This window comes from Enhydra lutris, unplaced genomic scaffold (genome assembly GCF_002288905.1).
Source record: "Enhydra lutris kenyoni isolate GAN:26980312 unplaced genomic scaffold, ASM228890v2 scaffoldscaffold82, whole genome shotgun sequence".
Classification (NCBI taxonomy): Eukaryota; Metazoa; Chordata; class Mammalia; order Carnivora; family Mustelidae; genus Enhydra; species Enhydra lutris.
The window spans coordinates 1,697,621-1,704,595 of NW_019154166.1; positions in this window are offsets into that span (position 1 = coordinate 1,697,621).

Below are 6,975 nucleotides of genomic sequence, written 5' to 3' on the forward strand. Positions count from 1 at the left end.
CCAGCTTTTTTTCCAGAACGATCATCAGTCTCCTCCTTCAGCTCCCCAAACTCGTCAACAACGTGGGCCGCGTGACCATCAGCACGGCTGCTGGTGCATCTCCCACACTGACGGGCCGGGACCGTTCGGGATAATCCCCTGAGCCATGAAGCCAGCTGCTTCCACGGGTGGGTCACTTTTGCTGTCACCAGCCACATTGCCATGACAAACATCTTTGACGGATACGCTCTTGGCATTGAAGCCCACATTGTACCCAGGAAGAGCCTCACTCAAAACTTCATGGTGCGTTTCAACAGACTTTGCCTCAGTTGTAACACGACTGGAGCAAGGGTGACCACCCTGGTGGATTTGAGGGTACCAGATCCGCTCCGCCCACAGGGACAGAACCAGTAGCACCGATTCTGTAGACGTCCTGGAGGGGAAGAGTCAAGGCTTTGGAGGCAGAAACGGTGGCAGAAAGGCAATCCGGAGCCTCACACAGTGCGGTTCCATCAGCATTTCCCATCTTCCCAGATGACTTTCCATTCCTCAAACCAACAAGGCGGGCTGTTGGCACTTGGTGCCAGCACCTTGTTACCATTCCAACCAGAAATTGGCACACATGCTGTGTCAAGGCTGTAGCCAGTTTTCTTAATGTAGGTGCTGACTTCCTTCATGATTTCCTCGCATCTCTCAGTAGAATCCATCCTGCGAACACCAACCATTAGTTGTTTCACACCCGGTGTGGAAGCCAGAAGGACAAGCTCACGGGTCTGCCCGTCCTCAGAGACACCTGCCTGAAATTCACCGACACCAACAGCAAGGATCAGGACAGCACGGTCAGCCCAAGACGAGCCTGCAATCATGGTTTGGAGAGAGTCTCGGTGTCCTGGGGCATCAGTGACGGTTGCATAGTGCTTGCTGGTCTCAGGTTTCCATAGGGAGATCTCAATGGTGACACCACGTTCACGTTCAGCTTTCAGGGCAACCAAGACGCAGGCATAGTTGAAGGAGCCCCTTCCTATCCCAGCAGCCTCTCCTCAAATTTTTTGATAGTTCTTTTATTGACCCAACCACATTCATAGATCAGATGGTCAGTAGTGGTAGACTTGCCCGATTCTACACGTCCAGTGATGATAATGTGGATGGCAGTCTTTTCCTTTCCCGTGTTGGTTTAGGGTTAGTGATGGTTTTCATAACACTTGTCTTCTGGCAACAAACCCATTGTGATAAAGCAAAAAACAAACAAACAAACAAACAAACAAAAAAAAAACCATTTTCTTTTTAAGTAATTTTTAAAAAGATTTTATTTATTTTTTTGACAGCAGGAGAGAGAGCGAGAGAAATCATAAGCAGGGGGAGCAGCAGAGGGAGAGAGAGAAACAGGCTCCCCACTGAGCAGGGAGCTGATGTGGGTGGGATTCGATCCCAGGACCCTGAGATCATGACCTGACCCAAAGGCAGATGCTTAACCCACTGAGCCACCCAGGCACCCCAGCAATAAAATAATTTTTTTAAATAAAACCCTCCTTATTTTAATGAGTGACAACAAAAGAATCAATAAAATCCATTTCTGTATCTGATGAAAATTTTGGAAAAATAAACTTAGAAGTTTTATTTCTTAATATGACCATCTGTGGGTATTGAATTTACTCTATTTTGTGGGTATTTTATTTTATTTTATTATTTTTTAAGATTTTATTTATTTTTGAGAGAAAGAGAGCACAAGCAGGCAGAGGTGCAAAGGAGAGTGAGAGGGAGAAACAGACTCACCACTGAGCAGAAAGCCTGACGCGGGGCTCCATCCCAGGACCCTGGGACTATGACCCGAGCCAAAGGCAGAGGCTTAAACAACTGAGCCCCCCAGGCGCCCCTTTGTGAGTATTTTAAAGCAGAAATTCACACAACACACCAGCCCGAACCATTTCCTTTCCAAGATGAACAAAGTTGCTTCTTGCCTCTGATTGTTTCATTTGGCAGAAGACGCAGGGGTGATGCTTCATCTGATTCTTAAAGCCAGGACAGGAAATACACGGTTGAGAGGTGGGGTAGAGTTCAGTACTGGGATCTGACAAGAGAGCGTGGCCCAGTCTCCACACCAGAAACAAGGCAGCTGGGGAGGCTGGGGAGTGGGGCACTGGGAGCCGTGGGACTGGAAGAGAGGCACCGGGAAGGGTGGTCTCATGAAGGTGGTGCTAGGAAATTAGGCTTGACCTTCAGGAAAGAGTTAGCTATTGAGGATTATAAGTAATGATAGGACAGGGTCTTGGAAGTCCAACACAGAGGCACCCCCTTCTCCTTGAGGGACATCCCTTCTCTATGGCGATCACAGACCTTCTCTTTGGAGACCACACCCCTTTTACTTGGGAGCCACCCCCTTTGCTCTCATTATTGGTTCCTCGTCAGACATTTTCATGTTCAGAGCTTTCCCCCTCACTCCCTGACGGAGAAAACTTCAAATCCCATTGCTTTTGGGAAATGATTTTTTTTTTTTTAAATAAGCTCCAGGCCCTACGTGGGGCTTGAATTTGTGATCACAAGATCAAGAGTTGCTACTCTGATGGCCGAGGGATACTCCGTTGTATATATGGACCACATCTTCTTTACCCATTGGTCTGTCGAGGAACATCTCAGCTCTTCCCACAGTTTGGTGACTGTGGCCATGGCTGCTATGAACACTGGGGTACAGGTGGCCCTTCTTTTCACTCCATCTGTATCTTTGGGGCAAAGGAATACCCAACATTTGCATTGACATGGACGAGACTGGAGGAAGTTATGCTGAGTGAAGTAAGTCAAGCAGAGAAAGACAATTATCATACAGTTTCAGTTATTTGTGGCACAAAAGGAACAGCATGGAGGACACTAGGAGAAGGAGGGGGAAAATGAAGGGTGGAAATCAGCGGGGGAGACGAACCATGAGAGACCGTGGACTCCGGTAAACAAACTGGGGCTTTCAGAGGGGAGGGGATGGGGGGATGGGTGAGCCCGGTGATGGGTATCGAGGGGGGCATGGGCTGCATGGAGCTCTGGGTGTTCTGCACAAACAGTGAATCACGGAACACGACATCAAAAACTGATGATGTGCTGAATGGTGACTAACATGACATAATTTTAAAAATTAAAAAAAAAAAAAAAAAGAATTGCATGCTCTATCCACAGCACCATCCGAATGCCCCTGACACAGGGTTTTTACCAACAGGCTCGTGGGGAGAAAACCACAACACATGGCCTTGAGGTTCTCTAAGACACGAAATCATGCCCCTTAAGTTCCAGTGAAGTCACAGAATAAAACGTAAGGTCATAATGACGCAGTGACACAGTGATGTTTAGGCTTCAACTTTCTGGTTCACACGGTAATTCCATGTTTGATTTTTTGCAGAGCTGCCAAAATGTTTGCCATGATGGCCACGTTGATGGCATTCCCACCAGCAACGTGTAAGGGTTCTGATTTCTCCACATCCTCCCCAACGTGCTTTTTTTTCTTCTTTTTTCCCAAGATCTTATGCATTTATTTGAGAGAGAGAGAGCCAGAGAGAGAGCGAGAGAGCACAGGCTGGGGGAGAGGCAGAGGGAGAAGCAGGCTCCCCATGGAGCAGGGAGCCCAACGACGCGGGACTTGATCCCAGGACCCTGAGATCAGGACCTGAGCTGAAGGCAGACACATCCCCCCCTGAGCACCCCCAGGCGTCCCATGGGTTGACTATACTGTTATAATGAAGAGACCCAAATATGCAATGGCAAAGCCAGGATCACATTTCTCCTTACTGTGCCCATCAGGCTGGCATGAGTCAGTTAGGGACTCTACTCCTCAAGTCAAGAGGCTGGTTTTTGTCACCGTGTTTTTCTTCCATTTCATAGGATATTACACTCCTCCGTGTGACGGAGGTTGGGTTGTAAGAATAGGAAAGAGGAAGAGAGTATGACAGCAGGGTGACTACCGTGAACAATGCTGCATCATACACTTGAAATTTACCAAGAGTAGATCTTAACTCTTCTCATTTGAAAAGAAGGTCACTGCCTGACATTGGCCATGTCGACATTTTTCTCGGTAACTCTCCCGAGGTGAGGGAAACAAAAGCAAAAATAAACTACTGGGACCTCATCAAAATAAAAAGCTTCTGCACAGCCAAGGAAACAATCACAAAACGAAAAGGCAACCTGTGGAGTAGAAGATATTTGCAAATGGCTGTTTTTGTTGATAAAGGGCTAGAATCCAAAATGTATAAGAACTGATATAGCTCCACAGCCCCAAACAAATAATCCAGGTAAAAACCGGGCAGAGGACATGAACAGACTTTCTCCAAAGAAGACATCCCGATGGCCAGCAGACCCATGAAACAGTGCTCCACATCACTCGGCATCAGAGAAATGCACATCAAAACCACAATGAGGTCCCACCTCGCCCCTGTCAGAAAGGCTAGAGTCAGAGCCAGAAGAACCAACAGGGGTCGGTGAGGAAGTGGGGAGAAAGGAACCGTCGTGTACTGTTGGTGGGAGCGCACACTGGGGCAGCCACTGTGGAAAAAGCACAGAGGCTCTTCAAAAAGTTAGAGATAGAGCCACCCCACTCTCTCGTAATTATACTACTAGGTATCTACCCAAGAAATACAAAAACAGTAATTCAAAGGGATGCATGCACCCCTGTGTTTACTGCAGCGTTATCTACAATAGGCAAGTTACGGAATGGCAGATGAATGGATAACAATGATGTGGTGTAGATAGAATGGAATATTACTCAGCCATAAAAAAGGAAATCTCGCCATTTGCAATGACATGGACGGAGCTAGAGAGTATAGTGCTAAGTGAGATAAGTCAGTCAGAGACAGACAAATACCATACGAACAAAGGGGGAGAAAAAGAGAGAGGCAAGCCAAGAACCAGAGTCTTAGCTACGGAGAAGAAGCTGCTGGTCCGTAGCGGGGTGGGGGGAGAGGTGGGTTAAGCAGGTGATGGGGATAAAGGAGGGCACTTGTGATGAGCTTATACACCTGAAACTAATATTACGGTGTGGTTAACTACTCTGGTATTAAAACCTTGATTGAAAAAACCCCTTTCTAACAGGAAAAAATAAAAACAGGTGACTATGAGGGGCTGGATATGTTAGCTCGACTGTGGAATCATTTTACAATGTGTACATACATCGAAACGTTGCATTGGATGCCTTAAATATAGACAATTTTTGTTCATCAGTTATGCTGCAATAAAGTGGGGAGGAAAAAAAAAGAGAGAGAATATTGAGGACAGAGGGTCTAGTCTTGAGCTGCCCCAGTAATGGCGGACCTCACACATGCCTCGTGCACGAGAGGCCTGAGTCACGTGAGCACGCTGGGCTGCAGAGGCAGCTGGGAGCTTGGGCTGGTGGGCCAGCCCGCAGCAGGCTGAGCTCTGAGTGGCTGGGAGTAAGGACGGAGTGGACCCTGCGGGACAGGGAGCAGTCTCCGCCACGCACTGGTAAGTGAAAGAATTAGGACTGTTGTCTTTTTGTTTTCTGATGTGGGTCCTTGTTTCTAAGGGTCTTTTTGGCAGAGGCATGGGGTGTGTGTCCACGGAATACAGGTGAAGTCTGATCCCAGTAGCAGAGTACAGGGGAGGAATTGGGTTTTCTTGGAAAGAATGTTTCTAGCTCCAGAAGCTGGTTTTCCTTTGTTTGGGAGCATTATGACTCCAATGGGTGAGTTTTCCTGGAAGGCTGCTGGACCAAGTTTAGAGTACATGGTCCCCAAGAGGGAAAGCAGTGACCTGAAAACCTGCCCTTTCTCTGTGTTCTTGCCTTCTAGGAGTATAAACAGAGATAAAGCTTCAGGTCGGGTCGTGCTTTCTCCTCTGAATGTATGCATTTCCCCCTTTTCTTTCCTGAAAACAAGATTCCATACCGTCTGCAGGTGCCGTGAAATCCATTATTTTCCACCCTGTTTCAGTATGAGGTATTATGATTCAAGACACATCCTCGAGATCCTTGAATCAAAATCCACATGAACTGAGGATTAGGGAGTGAAAATTCCAAGAAAATTCAGAGTCTAGGGGAGATTCCAGATTTCCTGATGATAAAACAGTATGTTGGCCAAAGGTGTCAATTCCCCAAGGATTGGTACCATATAGACTCCATAAATAACCAAAAAAAACCAATTTCCTTCAGAGAGCACCTTTAATTATGGGTATTAGAAAATGAAGATAATAAGATTCTTAAAATTAAAGAGTTTCCATTTTGTTTAATTATAAGAAATTAATAAGTGCTTACAAAAACCTGAAATAAGAAATCCCAAAGAGTAGCCAGGCTATGTGCAGGTAGAAATAAAGCCCAAATTGACAATATTTTAAATATGAAGGTTAATAAACATGAAGGTTAACAAAGTTACTCTTTAGGCTTGACGTAAGGGATATGTCAGGAAAAAAAAATGACATCTTAAAACGTCCCAGTTTTTGAAAAGAGAGCTCAGTCATTAATTATAATCTTGCACAAACACATTGCACATGTTGGTTAAATTAACCTCAAAGAGACAGAGTCTTATGGTTTTCATGTTGCGAAAGCATATTTTTAAGGGAAAAATATATTGATAAGATCAAACACTTAGTTAAAAGATAGATGTTTCACACTGAGGAGGAAAAATAAAACCCACATGTTAACTGTGCAGAACAACTGTAATTAATAAAATTTTAACTGGCAGCATTATTAAAATACACTCCATCTCTCAAGTTTTTGGATGAGTTAAAGGGAAAATTTTACTCTTCCCTGCTGTGTTGTGAGCTAACGGAAAAATATGCGAGTTCATATCGCACCAACTATCCGTGGTCATGAAAATCCTTAAAGAACACTTTATATCGAGACCTTTACTTATGCATTTAATTATTAAAATTTTTGTATAAATCTGAGTATAGTTGACGCATAGTGTTACATTACTTCCTGGTGTATAACGTAGTGGTTCAGGCTCTCACCTGTTATGCTCGGCTCCCCTCAAAGCCAGCTCCCACCTGTCCCCACGCAACGGTGTCACGGTA